This window comes from Dipodomys merriami, unplaced genomic scaffold, assembly GCF_024711535.1.
Source record: "Dipodomys merriami isolate MVZ:Mamm:240054 unplaced genomic scaffold, mDipMer1.0.p SCAF_5, whole genome shotgun sequence".
Taxonomy (NCBI): domain Eukaryota; kingdom Metazoa; phylum Chordata; class Mammalia; order Rodentia; family Heteromyidae; genus Dipodomys; species Dipodomys merriami.
The window spans coordinates 45,841,409-45,858,062 of NW_027206068.1; positions in this window are offsets into that span (position 1 = coordinate 45,841,409).

Genomic DNA, 16,654 nt, shown 5'->3' on the forward strand with positions numbered 1-16,654 from the left:
ACTCCTCCCTCCCCACCCTGAAGTTGGAAAGTTCTTTTTCAACATAGTATCTTCTACAACTCATTGCTTCAATGGGTCAGCCTGCATCCTTATTTCAGCATTTTGTTATTTCCCTTTGCCTCCCCAAATTAGAAAAATGTATATACAAGATGCAGGGCATCTGAATCAAATACAGTGAAAAAAGGGGTTATACCATGGGGGAAGAACATACAAAAGAAACAAAAAAAATCACATAGTCCAGGGCTGGTAATGTGGCTAACCTCTTGTGTCCCTATCTTAGGGTTCATTTCACGTAGCATTATGTTATATAGTCATATGTACATAACTTTTGACCTTTTCTGCTTGTCCTAGGTATATTCTAGATGTTTCATATAAGGGAAACCATGGGACTTATGTTTCTTTGGGCCTGGCTTGATTTACTTAATATAATTTTTTTCCAAGTCTTTCCATTTCCTAACAAATAGGGCGGTGTCATTCTTTCTAATGGAGGCATTGAATTCCATTGTTATATACCACATTTTCTTGATCCATTCATCGACTGAGGGGCATCTGGGTTGGTTCCATATCTTAGCTATGGTGAATAATGCTGTGATAAACAGAGTTGTGCTGGTAACTTTAGTATGGCATTATTTGAGATTGTTTGGGTAAATGCCCAAATGTGGGATTGCTGGAGCTCTGTGTGTAGTCTTTTTGAGGAACCTCCTTTCTGCTTTCCAGTGTGAACAAGTTTATATTCCTACCAACAATGCAGTAGGGTTCCCTTTTGGCCACATCCCCTCCAATATCTACTGTTATTAGATTTCTTGATTATAGCCATTCTAACTGGGGTGAAGTGGAATCTCAATTCAATTTAAGCTTTTTAAAGGCTCTAAAAACTATTTAAGGATTGATACTTGAGAAACAAAAGAAATTACCAATATCCATGACCTTGTCATTAAATTGATCATATAGATCCTTTTGAGAATGTGTCTGGCCATCAGGAAACTGTGTTTGTGAGGATGGAACAGGAAAAGAGGGAAAACCAAGGCTCATTTCAAGCCAGTAGCTTTGATCTCTCCTGGCATTTGCATGTTTATCATGTGTTCTTGTGCTTTAGCCAGCTTCTGCTGATAATATTTCACACTACCATGATACATTTGTCAAAACTAAGAAATTAATGTTAGGTCAGAATTTATAGATTGATACAGAATTTTACCATCTTCCTCACTAATATTTTCTTTTCTGTTTTAGAAAAGTACCTTGCATTTAGTTCTTTTTGACTTATTATACTCTTCAATCTGTGACAGTTTCTTGGTATTTCCTTGGCTTTTGTGATCTTGGCATCTTTGAAGAGTACTTGTCAGGTATTTTGTAGGCCATCTATAAATCTGAATCTGTCTGCAGGATCTCATGGTTAGAATGGGGTTAAGCAGTTTTAAGAAGAGCAGTGCCACAGAGGTGAAATGCTGACATTGTATCACATGATGGTTGCATGTTATCAGCATGGCTGACTGCTATGATATTAACCTTGACCACTTAGATAAGTGGAAGATGCAGTTTTCTTTCACTGTAAAGTTACAATATTTTTCTTTTTCACCTTCTGTTTGATAGAAGAGAGTCACTGAGTCCAGCTGATTTCAAGGGGAGATTAATTACATGTCATCTCCTGCAAGGAAGAGTTAAAATGAGCACAGTCACTAATAAATATTTTGGAAAGGTCTTTTGAGGCTATTCATCAGTTTTGTTTCTTGTTAAAGTTTGATCATTCAAAGATGCATCTTATTTTCAGCCATTATGACTGTGGTGTTAGGATGGTGATTTTCTCATCTTCCTTCCTTGGCTTCACTCAGAGCCAAACAACTCTAATAAGAGTTTGTCCTCCCTCTTTTTTCTTCTTTCTTGGTTCCTTCTTTTTCTTCCTTCCTTTCTTTCTCTTTCCTTACGTTTTGGCTCTCTAAGATGCTCCACACTCATCTATTTTCTCTGCTCAGGTCTTTGATCAAATTTTGTTTTCCAAGGAGTCGTAGTGTCTTTTATTAGCAACTAAGATCTGAGTGGAAGTTAAGCAAATTAGTTTTAGGAAAGTGTGAATGTATAAATTAAGGATCTGGAAATAGATTCCCTCAAAGGTTTTCATGTCAATATATTCTCTAGAAATTGTTATGTGTGGGATATTAGGTATTAAAAAGTTTAAGGATAAAATGTTAATAGGACCAAATCAAGGTTGAGAAATGACTACTATAAAATACAAACAAAGATGATGGGTTTATAACCCATAGTCTGTATGATAGCTCCCATGTTTAACTAGAAGTAGTGAAATGACAGGTCAAAACTGGTGAGGAAAAATGATGTCTGCTAGCTAAATGCTATGAATTCACTCTACTTCCATTCTTTATAAGCTTTCCCCTTAAAGTTAATCAAGCCCAAGTCTATAATTAATTAAGTGACATTTCGTTTCTGGAATGTGTATAGTCTGTGCCCTTTAGTCTCTGTTGCAATGATTTTGGGTAGAGATTAAAAAATCCTTTGCTTGGTAGCCTCACATTTCTTCTCTTCTTCCAAAGACGTTGCACTAACGATTTCCTAGTTCACTGCTCCTGCCTATGAAGCAATCATCTTACAGCAGAATTGAGTAAGAACACTTCCAAATCTCTGTATGAAAATCTGCTTTTTCTTTCTTGCTTGTGTCTGACTTGGCAGGCTTTGAGAATATTTAGATAGTAGCAAAGAAAGCAGAAAGACCATCCCATCAGCTAAGCATCCTACAATTTCTCTTGATTTCACATTGAGCACATACACCCAGACCTGCATGTCCCTGTACGCAATACCTCAGATCAAGAGTGGACACCCATGTAGGAGGGATTGAGTAGGCATTTGAACCTATTGCATCTATTCAGATAGAACATTTTGGCTCTGAACAATAGTACTGTTATCAAGTGTTTAGGGCCTTTGAGTGTCTTTTATTGAAAGCATAGTACTTGAACATTTCAGACAGGAATAAAATAATATCTAATGCTGAACAAAAGCTAAAAAAGACTAGTTGAACAGTATTTGGTTTAATGTGTTCACACATACATGCTTTGTCTAATGCCACCAAATTTGCACATATGCGTTGAAATATTTTTATTGTAAAGTGATGTACAGAGGGGTTCTAGTCAGGTAATGAGTATAGTTCTTTTTGAATGGTATCACCTCTTCCCTTGCTTTCTCTCAAGTTTTCCCTTAGTCCCACTTCTTGACAAGTAGTGTAGTTCATTTTCAACATAGTGTCTAGTGAGTATCACTGCTGCATTTGTCCACCTTTTGTCCCACTGTTTCTGTCCTCCCCCCTACCCTCCCCCAAACAGATAAACTTACATACAAGACAAATGGTACAGAAATTAACATAAAAGCAGCAAAAAAGGATAAAACATTAAACAAAACCAAAAAACAAAAGAACAAAAAAACCTCGTTTCCATTTCTAGGAGTTCATTTCATAAACATCATTTTGTATGATTATATGTACATAACTTCTAATACCATTCTTTAATTGAAGAAGTGTTTTATTCTAGTATTGGGCAGAGAAAATATGAGCTGAACTTGTAATGTCTGGTAGTGCTAGAAGTACTCAAAACCAAAAATATGGGGAAGCATACCTAAGAAACTTAGGAGACAATCAGAATTGTCATTAACCAAAGTTGGAAGAATATGAACAGAAAAATAAGCAGTAGCAACACTGGGATGCAACTTAAGTGAATGGTAAAATACAAATAGATTTGCTAGAAGAAGATATATTTGCCTTATTGAAAAAATTGTCAGTAATTGTTTTATTGTCAATTCCTCCTGCTTGCAAGTGTGCATAGTGACTTGTTTGATTAAGAATGGAACTCTTAGAGCTGGGAAGGTGGCTCAGTAGTAGAGCGCTTGCCTTGCATGCATGAGGCCCTGGGTTCGATTCTTCAGCACCATATAAGCAAAAAGAAAAAAGCCGGAAGTGGCACTGTGGCTCAAGTGGTAGAGCGCTAGCCTTGAGTTGAAGAGCTGAGGGACAGTGCCCAGGCCCAGAGTTCAGGCCCCACGACCGGACCCCCCCCCCCCAAAAAAAAGAATGGAACTCAGAGCTGGGAAGGTGGCTCAGTGGTAGAGCGCTTGCCTTGCATGCATGAACTCTAGGTTCGATTCTTCAGCACCACATAAGCAAAAAAGCTGGAAGTGGCACTGTGGCTCAAGTGGTAGAGTGCTAGCCTTGAGCTCAAGAGCTGAGGGACAGCACCCAGGTCCAGAGTTCAGGCCCCCATAACTGACAAAAAAAAAAAAGAATGGGGTGCTGGTGGCTCATGCCTGTAATCCTAGCTACTCAGGAGGCTGAGGTCTGGGAAGGCAAGTCCATGAGTCTCTTATCTCCAATAAACTACCAGAAAACTAGAAGTAGAGGTGTGGCTCAAAGTGGTAGAGTGATAGCCTTGAGCAAAGAGCTCAGGGACAGCACCCGGGCCCTGAGGTCAAGCCCTATGACTGACCAAAAAAAGAATGAAAATATTGGCACTCCTGTTCTCTTTCCCTGCTTAAAAAATATTATTAACAGTTAACATTATTTAAAGTACACTTCTTTATTATCTAGACTTTCCTCCAAATATGAATTCTACTACTAAAGGGGAATTCTGTATGTTTTATCCTCTGTCTAGAAGAGGGTTTAGCATAGAATAGGTGCTCAATAACAGTTGGCTGAGAAAATACATACTGAACAAACCATCAACAAAGAGCACAACCAGTTGAGTATGTTAATGTGAAATGATCCTTGGGGAGTAGGAGGGAGACTAGTGATCTGTGTATGATACATTACTGATAGTTCTATTCTTTAATATATTATTTTTCTTTGGAAGCATACAAAAAGTTCCTTTGTATCTAATCTCCTTGAGCATTAGTTGCATTATGATCATTTTACTTCATTTAACAATTCAAATTTCAATTCATGATGTGGCTGGCAAAAGTACATCATTATATCTGTCTAAAAAGATATTTATGCAAATAATTATGTGATGAGTTATGAATGGATATATTATATCATAATTCTATCCATAAAAACAGATGAAAGTACACTAAGGAAAAAAAATAACAACAGAACAATTGAAGGGGGAAAAGATCTGACAATACCAGCTTATTACCCCTGCATGTATCTACATTTGAAAGATCCAGATTGTAAGTCTGTTGCCTTACACTTTGGTCTTTATCTGACTCAATCATAGAGCTTCTTATCTAGAAGAAAAGCCATTTTTCAGGCTGTTGGATTTTTTGATAGAGAGATTTGAAAGAGAGTAAACCAGACAAGAATAATAGAACATTTCCTAAAGGCAATGTTCATGCACATGTATGCTACAGAACAGGTTGATATACTTAAATTGCTATACTGTGACATTGAACTGTTGATCATTGAAGTGAATAATTTTTAAATAATACCTCTCTTCCACATGACAACATAACGTTTAGTAACCATTGTAAAGTAGAGTTTGAGATCAGTTACTTTTATCCGCAGGGATATTGCCTAAATCCTCATCCCTATGTCCATCACTAGTGTAGTGTGATTTCTCATTGCTGGATGCAGATCATAATAGAACAGAATTTTACCTCAGGGATCTGTCACATCTGTCTTTAGTGATTCTTTCATGCAAGGCAGCAATGTGACATTAGAGAGAATAAGGCTTACTTTATTAAGCTTATAGAAGATGTATAAACAGTTGTGTATTTTCTTGGTAAGAAATAGTATGTGGGTCATAATTTGGTCTGTGACACATTTTAATTATATTTTAGCAGTGACATTGTGGGGAGTAGCTTCCACTAACACAGCTTTTTGGCTGACACTTCTAACAACAAGAACCACAGAGTATAATCAGTCAATTTTATTTGTCAGTTCATAAAAATTGGGTATAGTTACCCTTATTTTCACATTCTCTTGGCCAGTTTGGTAAATGCAGCATTTATATGTGTCGATCTTCTACATCTAACATGCTCAAATGAGTCAATTAAGAAGAAACTTATCTTTCACCCCAAACAAGCTCAACCTTACGGTTGCATTGCTTTGCTTGGAAACTGGCAATTAAATGTTTACCAATGGGAATAAACTCAAGGACACAAACGAAAAACTAAAAAACCCAACTGTTTGTTCAACAAAAATATTTCAAGAGCTGTTTAGGTAAAAGTACTAAAAAAAAGAAAAAAGGAAAATACTTTGGCTACAAATATCAAAATCAAGACTCGAACTCTGTCTCTGTCTCTCCTTTTGCTAGTCCTGGGGCTTGAACTCAGGGCTTGATCCCTGTCTGCCCAAGGCTAGCATTCTATCACTTGAATCACAGCTCCACTTCTGGTGGATGTGTGTGTGTGTGTGTGTGTGTGTGTGTGTGTGTGTGTGTGTGTGTGTGTGTGTATGTGTGTGTGTGTGTGTGTGTGTGTGTGAGAGAGAGAGAGAGAGAGAGAGAGAAAGAGAGAAAGAGAGAGAGTGAGAGAGACAGAGACAGAGACAGAGACAGAGAGACAGAGAGAGAGGGAAAGAGAGAGAGAGACTTGGAGAAAAGTCACATGGACTCTCCTTCTTGGGATAGATTCAGACTGTGATCCTCCTAAGTAGTTAAGATTACATGAATGAGCCAGCTGCCTTAAAATCTTTCTGTTTCCTTTTATTTAGTATATATGACCATTTATAAGGAATTGTTCATCTGGCATAATATGGAAACTGGTTAGTAGACAAAAACACTAGGTGGCGCCAGAGTACTATAATAATTGATCACAATTAGAGTCCTTTAAAAAAATCACACCATCAAAATTCAGAAGAGTATGAAATTTTACATTAAAAAGATGCATATGATCAGATTGCTTATTCTTCTGACTATAGCCTTGATCACTAAAAAAATCTATGAGTTTTGTCATGAGTGAAATAGAGTCTATACAATGCTTACTAGGCAATAACTTCAAGACAAATTATTCAGGAGAAATAACATATCTTTGTTTGGATGCTCACATTTTCAAATCTTTGTGATCTGCAAAGTCATGATCTTAATTTGTCTAACAGTAGTAAACTGTTAGACATCCCCAGGCAAATATATTTCATAGTCACCTCTCCAGTGGCTATTTACTTATTTTATTCAGTTATTTTTCATAAAGGCCATTCATTATGAATCCTGGGGCAGGGCTGAGCAAATAATAGAAGGTGATGTTGTTCCTTCACCCTCCACCTGCTCATGTTGTAAAAAGAATGAAGAATGTCCACTGTACAAACTTGATTGATTCTTTTTTTTTTTCGGGGGGGGGTCCAGTTGTGGGGCCTGAACTCTGGGTCTGGGTGCTGTCCCTCAAGGCTAGCGCTCTACCACTTGAGCCACAGCACCACTTCCAGGTTTTTTCTTTCTTTCTTTCTTTTTTTTTTGCTTATGTGGTGCTGAGGAATCGAACCCAGGGCCTCATGCATGCAAGGCAAGCGCTCTACCACTGAGCCACCTTCCCAGCCCCCACTGTACAAACTTATCTTTCTTGTGTCTTACCTTTTTTCCTCTGTGGAAAAAACACATTTCATAATTATTGTATTGAAGCCATTTTGTCCATATTCATAAAAGGTGATATTCACCTCCTGAAACATAATTAATATTTAGCAAAAGAGAAGACAGTATGTGGGGTTAATTATCATTATCTTTATTTGTTTAAAAAAAGTGATGAAAAAAAAGTGATGAAAGAATGTTTATGGTTAGCTTCTCATTTATTTATTAGTCTAATTCTTCTTTAGTATTTGGAAGTTTCTATCTCATTCATTAATTCTGAAACTTAAGACGCAAAGTAGAAATAGTAAATCTGAGATTGAAAGTATAAAAACATATAGTATGAGGATAAAATAGTATCTTAGTAATCAAGAGGAAGATCATTACCCCAAATTACATGGGTCTAATATTTCTAATATTTCATTTTATTTTGAAGTATAGAAATGACCATCCAAATTCTCTACATTGCAGATGTACAAATCACTGTAAAGTAGCCAAAAACATTTGGCATTATACAGAATAAGAGAAATGTTTACTGGTGCTGGGAAGGTGGCTCAGTGGTAGAGTACTTGCCTTGCATGCATGAGGCCCTGGATTCAATTCCTCAGCAGATTTGATTCCACATAAGCAGAAAAAACCGGAAGAGGCACTGTGGCTCAAATGATAGAGAGCTAGCCTTGAGCTAAGAGCTGAGGGACAGCGCCCATACCCAGAGGTTAGGCCCCATGACCAACAACAACAACAACAAAAAGAAAAAAATAAGTGTTTACTGATAGAGAATTAAATTTAAATTATCCTAATTTATCTCATTTAACAAAGATGATTTTAAAATAGCTTCTTGGTTTTGCATATAACTTCTCTGAAAAGTCATAATGTAACTTCAAAGTTTGAACTAGACAATTTGAGGTCATAAGCTGTAAGCTCAGGCACTCCAATTGGGCGATTGTGATGCTGAGTGAAATCCTTGGCTACTTTCACTGGTTGGTGCCTCTTCATTAGAATGTGTCCTTACGCTGTCCTATGTTGTCACACAATTTTATCTCTTTGATGTTTTCTTCTTCAAGATCATGGCCACAATTAAAGCCAATAAGATAATCAGATTTGATTGTTAATCATGAATGATTCAATCATTCTGGTTATCTACCATTTATACACTCACATCTCTAGTGGTAAGCCCATGACCTAGCAGGGTTAAGAGAGTTTTTGAAATTCATAAGAGTTCCCATACTGAGGAAGTAAATAGAGCATCTGTTTAAATGTATGAAGTGTGGAGTTTAAATAGGCTCAAGAATGCATTTGCTTGATAAACCATTCTTTGTTTTGTGCTCTGAAGATCAGAACTCTGACAGCAAGATCATATGGCAGAAAGACATCCACTTCAGAAAGGAAATATATCCCCAGTGAACATTTCCAGCCTGTAAACATTAGTATTTTATTCAGTGACAGCTTGACAAAGCTTTCCAGATGTAAGGAATCAAAGAAAAAGAGTTGTTAAAAATGAAGTTGCACTTTATTGTGTTGATATTGTGGTAAGTAAAAGGATCAAACCAATTTTGAGGCTAGAGGTTCATTTGTGATGAAAGAAGAAGAGAAATGTAGAACTACGATTTCATTGAGAAACAATTATGGCATGATTTAGAATTCTAAATGAAAAAGGGCTTGGAAAACAATTTTAAGTGAGTTTCACTTTGAGTGGTTTATGTTTTCATACAGGAAGCAACCATGGTATAAAAAAACATGATTCTAGAGTCAGAAGTTAGGACTTCATTGTTCTGGGGTAAATTTGGTCATCTTAACCTCTTTAAGACTATTTCACAACCTACAAAATATATATGGTACCCATCTTAGGCTTTTTATGTGGCTTGCATAGGATAATATTTGATGTCTGAGCTAACCACACAATGTAATTTCCTTTCCATCCGTCCATTCAACATTTATTTATATGTTTATTCTGTCATGTATGGTCAAATATCTTTATGGTAAAATTGTATTTATCATTTATTTTTTTTCATTGATCCTGAAAAATGCTAGGTGACAGGCAGAATAGATGCCAATTAAAAAATGCTAAGCTTTGTGCAAGATTTTTAAAAAAATGATGTGTATATAAAAATTGATTCATTGCTAAGTACCACTGGCTTATGCCTGTAAGACTAGCTACTCAGGAGGGTAAGATCAAGGGATTATAGTTCAAAACTAGCCTAGGCAAATAATTATCAGAAAGCTGGAAGTGGAGTTGTAGCTCAAGTGCTAGAGTGCTAGCCTTGAGAAAATAGTTCTGGAACAGAGCCCAGGCCCCATATTCAAGCCCCAGTACACACACATAAACACACATACATTTTTTTCTCTTTCTCTCTCTCTTTCTCTCTCTATTTTACTCCCCCTCTTACACACACAAAATAGATTTAAAAATGTGAATATCAATTATAGTAGATAGTGCAAAAACTATTGCATGGGACAGATAAATAAGTAAGACCTAAAATCTGGGTAAATATGCATTAAAGCAAAAAGCATTAAAAGAGCAGATTAGTATTCTTTGTTGGTTAGTGTTTTTTTAAGAGAATAAAAGCTTTTTCCAGACAAGGTTATATCATAATTAAAGTAGCAAGGAAAACTAAGCAGATCCTCTTTAGAAAATAGTCAGCAATAGAGACCCTAAGGGACTCTAAGAAAAAAATGAAAAGATCAAACGTAAATAAGAACATTTCATGGAAATTCTTAAAGATTAAACTGAGGAACAGAAATTCAATCTTACACTGCTTAAAACAGGAAGGAGCTAAAGGAAAGGAGCTAAGACAGACATTATTTAAATATTTTATTTACGTCACCATGTGTTTTTGAATATTCACTATAAAATCATCAAAGCACTATGAAGGCTGGTGCAGATGTGAAAGGAGATATTAACTCCCCCAAGAGTTGGAAAGAAGATATAAACATCATGAGAAGTTTAGCATCATTGAAGGTAAAATAAATAAAATGCTTAAATGAGCAGAGTGGTGTACAGAGACTCAGAGAGAAGGAAATTAAGAGGAACAAGAACAACTTCAAAAAGTGAACCATATCTACTGCCAACACATCATCTTTCCTTCATCTTTTTCCTCTGGCACCCATTCCACTCCCTCTTCATCTCCTCTCTGAAACTGCTCTTCCCAAGACTTCCATGTGTCTAAGATCAGCAGTCGCTTTCAATTCTACTTGACTTAGCAAAGCATTTGATTTCTGTTGCTCAGTCCTCTTCCTTGGCTTCTCCCTATGTCCCCCAGACAGCACTCTTTCTGTCTGTCTGTCTGTCTGTCTCTCTCTTTTTTTTGCTTGGTCCTGGGGCCTGAACTCTGGGTCTGGGCACTGTCCCTCAGCTCTTCAGCTCAAGTAGGGCTCTACCACTTGAGTCACAGCGCCACTTCTGGCTTTTTCTGCTTATGTGGTGCTGAGGAATCGAATCCAGGGCCTCATGCATGCAAGGCAAGCGCTCTACCACTGAGCCACCTTCCCAGCCCCTCTGTCTCTTTTGTCTATCCCACTTTCTTTGACTTCTTACTCTGAAGTGTCCGCAGGCTCTTCTTTTCTTCATCTGAGCTGAGTCCTTTGATAATTTCATGTCCTTCAATGCCTTTTCTATGCTGATGGTTTCCAAATTTTTGTTTCCATCTTATACATTATTCCTTATTTCCTGGTTCATAATATTCAGCACTTCCGTATGGAGGGCTAACACACCTCTCAGACTTAACATGTCTCATATCCATTAGTACTATGCCATCTTCCCATGCCTACCTTCTTCTAGCCTTCCTACTGGTGAATCCATCCTTTTGGGCACTTAGGGAACAAAATCCTTACAGATAATGATGCTTCTGACATTTGACCTTCAGTCCACCAGTGAGGAATGTGATCTCTCCCCTCAAAACACACTCAGAATTGCTTTACTTCTCACCACAATCTCCATGACAATCCAGGCCACTCAGGTCTCATCTCTTATCTGTTTGAATTATATAGCAAAAGCCTCTGGACTCTTCCTCACACAGCTGTTCTCTTGATCCTTCTCAACTTGTTTTTGACCAAAAACACCCTCCACAATAACTGTATTAACATGTGACTTAGGACATGACATTTTTTCTGCTCAAGGTAAAGATTTATCAAGCCAAATTTTCCCAGTCCCCTTTGGATGCTATCCAGTAATTTACCTCTATCTTTACCTCTGTCACCACTTCTTGGCATTTCTTCACCAGACAAATTGGTGGTTAGGCTGTTCACCATGCTGCTAACCTAGATGTTGTCACAGGCAATTCTGAGAAACTTGTACTCAAAATAGCTATGTGAAGCCAGGTGCCAGTGGCTTATGCCTGTAATCCTAGACACTCAGGAGGCTGAGAGCTAAGGATCTCACTTCAAAGCCAGCCTGGGCAGAAAAGTCCATGACACTTATCTTCATTTATGTGGCAAAAAGCTGGAGGTGTAGCTGTGGCTTAAGTGCTATCCTTGTGAGGAAAAGCTAAGGGACAGCATCTAGGCTTTAAATTCAAGCCTCAGTACTGGCACATGAGCGCATGCGCGCGCACATGCACACACACATACACTCATGCACACACGCCCAGACCCACAAAAGCTATGTGGTTTACTCCTTCACTTTGACCTTTACTCAGTTGAAATCTTCTCAGTGATATGGCCCTCAAATATGCCATGTAAGATTGTTTTCGTATTTTTTACTCCGGTAATTTTCGTCTTTATTCCCTTCTTAGAACTCATCACTGTGTAACTTAGTATAAACTTCACTTATATTTTGTTTGTTGTCAGTCTCTCTGTACTAGAGTTTAAATTTCCAGAGAACAAGGATTGTATTTGATTTCTTATACATCCATAGTACTTAGACTTATTATCCAAAGAATTTTATTGAATGAATAGGTGGATAGAGGGCTAGAAGAAACTTTCCAGAGGAAGAACTTGATCTATATGATGAATAATGTTTTAATTTAGAAAAGAGTAAACAAAGAAGTTTATGGTGAAAGGAATTTCAATTACAGCTACAGAAGATAATTGGGGGGGGCACAGTAGGGCAACAGGTGGAAGCAAATATTAATCAGAATACCATGCTATTGAAGTTTTAAACATTTTTCTCTAACTTGACAAATTATTATATACATTAATAGGGTGCAATGTGATGTTACAGTATGAGTATATGTTGCACAATGAGTAAACTAAGGGAATTAAGATGTTTATGCTATCCAGTCTGAATGTGTGTAGTAAATTCCATTTTGGAAGACATTATTTGCTACCACAAGGGGTTAAGATACCACCTTATGTGACAAAATTTTAATTTCCAACCAATTGTCTTCTAGGACTGGATTTCTCAAAGTTTATTCTTCCAGCCTTCATCAGGATCACCCGGATGCTTGTTAAAAAGAATCATTTTAAGGTTTGAAGCCTTGGCCAATAAATACTGATGAAAGATAGGGCCTGGAAACATACATTTAGAAGTTATTATTTTAGGCTGTACTACATAGCTACCCGCTCCAGGTTTGTTTGGGGATGGGGAAAGAAAATGGTTGCAAAGATTACAGTATAGAGCTGGGCACTAGAACTCAGATTCAACAAGATGCATTTGAAGTTCCCTGTTTCATCTACTATACACCCAAGTGTCACTAATGAACTTAAGGGAACTGTGAATAGCAGATGTGTATGTATGGAGAAGATATTTTGAGTTCATCCTTATATATTGTGTGTACCAGTATCAGCAGGATATTGAATAAAGATGCTCTCTTCTAGCTAGAGGAGAAAACTGTAATCCTGGGGGTGAGTGGTAGGAAAAGCCAGCACAGGAAATAAGAAAGCATTGTTGGAGAGCTAGGAAAAGTGGCCTGGAAAGGATTGGTTTCTGTGGAGGTACTTATTGATGTCACATATTCTAGAGTAAAAATAATAAAGGTGAATAGGTTCCATTAAATTTGGATTTTTTGTCAGTGGAACTATGGAACAGGATAAAGTGAAGGAGGCTATAAAACTTAAAAAGCAGGGGCCACTGGTATCTACCATATCAGCAGTTCTGCTGCAATGGTTAAAAAGTTCCTTTGTCCACCAGCCTTCAGTTTCCTACAAAAAGGTTCATTCCAAAGTCCATAGCTATAAGACCCAATGTCCAGTTAGTTTTCCTATTGTAGGATTAACCCCTCTTTCCGGGATCAAAATTTGTGGTAGTTGTAACGGCATGTACTGGGTTGCCTGGGCAGAGAGGATAGAGTAGGGTTTGATTGTGGTAACACTTTGGGTAAGATACTAATAAGTGCTGAAGTAACTGAAATATAAGATAGGGTTTGGGGTGCCCCTGGGCAGGGACTTTTTTGACATCCCTACTTACTTTGTTCTGGGTGTGAAGATGGTTAATGGATCCCTTCAGTTTGGCAAAGTTTCCTGTTCACCTTGTGATTCTGAGTGTTTAAAGCTGCTTGTATGAGGGAGTGCTTGCCTCCCACTCTGTGCTGCTTCTTTTGCTCATTTTATGGAGCTAAGTTTCATCTGAAAATTTCCTCTTGGTATTCAACATCTATACATGAAGACTTGCATAAGGTGTACTGAGCTGTTTTCTGGTTAGTTTTTTGAGTATGAGCATTGTTCAGTTAGCTGAATCTTTAACTCAGTCCAGCTCAAGGTAGGCTGGGAGTGTAAAACTAAGTCACAGTGAAAATCCTTGAGAAAGTAGGAGGTGATCTCTGAGCAAAAGTGCTTGTGAGAGTTAGAAGAGCTCAGTTCAAGGCTGAGTTAAGAGTCACAGAAAAGGGAAACATGCCAAATCCTCAAGCTGGGGCACATGGCTTTGTGTTGGAGGCTCTAACTGATGAATGAGGACTATGTGGGTGAGAGGGAGACAAAGGTCAAGAGATGAAAATGAAGAGGTGGACAGAGGTCAGCTAATTAGGGGCCTTCCAGGTAATGATTGGGAAGTTGACTTGATTTTTATCAGCAATGGGAAGTCTACAAAAAAATTAAACAAATGCATTGTATGAGAACATTTTTTGTCTAGCAGGTGGCACTGAAGAGAACAAAATTAATGGAGATGAAGGCTGGAAATCGGGAAGACCAGTGTAGGAAGGTTACCACTATAGACCAAATGACTGATAATGTGAACCGAAGTCAGGAGCAGTATCAGGAAGACAAAAGAAAGAAGATATAAAGAGATAACTAGGTCAGAACTTGTTGGAACTTGGGGGCAATTAATGGGTCAGTCTTTGCACATAAGTAACTTAGGCTGGTAGTGACATTGTCAGACAAGCGAGTCGGCTTTTAGGTGTGATAATCCTGCAAAGTTAGCAATCTCAAAATCTTAACAGTTGAACAAAAAACATTTATTGTTCATTTTTGGTCTGTAGTACAAGTCATCTTGGTGGCTATATGCCTGGTCCTAATTGGTTTAGTGTGTTTTCTTATAGAGCTCCCATACTGAGGGGTTTAGCTTCTGTCTGGTGTGAGGTAGTCTCCTGGTGTCTAGAGAAGCAAGTGAAAATAGGTTATACATCTTGAAGTCTCTGATTTGGGATTAGTAAATAGAGAGAGTGAATGACAGTGAGAGAGAGAGAGAGAGAGAGAGAGAGAGAGAGAGAGAGAGAGAGAGAGAGAGAGAGAGAGAGAGAGAGAGAGAGAGAGAAGGAGAGGGAGAGAGGGAGAGGAAGAGAGAATAAGTGAGAAGTACTTCTGTACTTCACAGTATGACCTTTTGGCAAAGCACAAGGGCTTAGTCTTACAACAGATAATGTCTAGTGTCAGTATTTCCCATGGACAGGTAAGGGATGTGTGTACTATGATGACACAAGACATTCTGTTTTAATCATGTTAATTTTAGGTATCACTAATGCAGCTATGTGGACATGAATGTTTGCACTGAAGAAAATATCAGAACTGGACTGATGAGCATTTAATTATTACTAACAGTAATAATTAAACCATGGACCTAGATGGGGTTACCTAGTCAGAGAGAATACAACGTTATTGATGGAGCACCGATACTGGTAGTCTGATGCTTTGATGTTTTGGTACCATAATGGCTTATTGTATGAAGATGAGTGCACAGATAGTGAGAAAGACTTGAAGGTTTCTTGAAATATTCAGCAATAGAATGGTGGCAATGCACCAAAGAAGGGGAGACAGTTGTAAGATGGGGGGAATCACATTAGTGACCCAATGACTCTCAAATTTGCACCAAGTCCACTTATTGGAAAACAAATGTGAAAAAGATCCTTTCTAGACTGAGAGGTTTCCTTCCAAAACGAAGTTGTTGGTTGGTGTTCATGGGTGCACTAGGATATAGTGGAATAATATAAATAAATACCAGGCTACAGTTCCTTGTACATGTCTAGTACCTGGTAAATGGTAGCCACTACCCTATTGAAAACTGGAGCTTTGAGACATTGCCATCCATTTAGTAAAAAAATTGATGTGAGATCATTTTGATTTGAACTTTATGAAAAGCATTTTATTGCTGGAACTAGAGAAAGCAGAAAAACATAATAAGTGATTTTTATGACATGGCCCCTGAAGTTAATTATAGTGAAATTTCTGTATAGTTGTTTTCATTAATTAGCTGTTGAAAACAAACATTGAAAGGCATGTGGCTTCCATATGAAATCCCCTTATTTAAAAGAGGACCAATCTAAACTATTTTTATCTCTTGTGATATTTGAGTTGGAGTAGCCTTTTGTTCTCCACCTGTCTAACTCATCTTGTTTTACACTCTGTCTTCCTATTGCCAAATCAAGACAAAAGCTGGAAAAATATCTGTGTTTCAAAATATCCAGGTTACATTAGATGAAGATAAAAAATGCAGTTGCTGATTCATTTTCAGCTTTTGGTAACCACAGAATAGGTCGGCTTTACCCTCTTAAGTTTTTTTTTTTTCTCTTTTCTTTTCTATCTCTACCTGATTGAGAGTCCCAGTGTTCTTCCAGTCTGACAGCAAATACTATATTTGGCTTTGTTCACAGAACATTAGTTATCAAGTTCTTTGTCTGCAATGATTTTGCTTTAGAGAACTGTCAATCCCTAGAGGGACTACTATGAAGAATTTCTGTAATTAGATCGTAATACAAAGGATTGTTTAGTCACAATATTTAAACATTTTAATTATGATTTGGGGGATATGACCTCCATCTCCCCATGTTTTGCATTCAACTGCCTTTTTACTGCTATCTGCC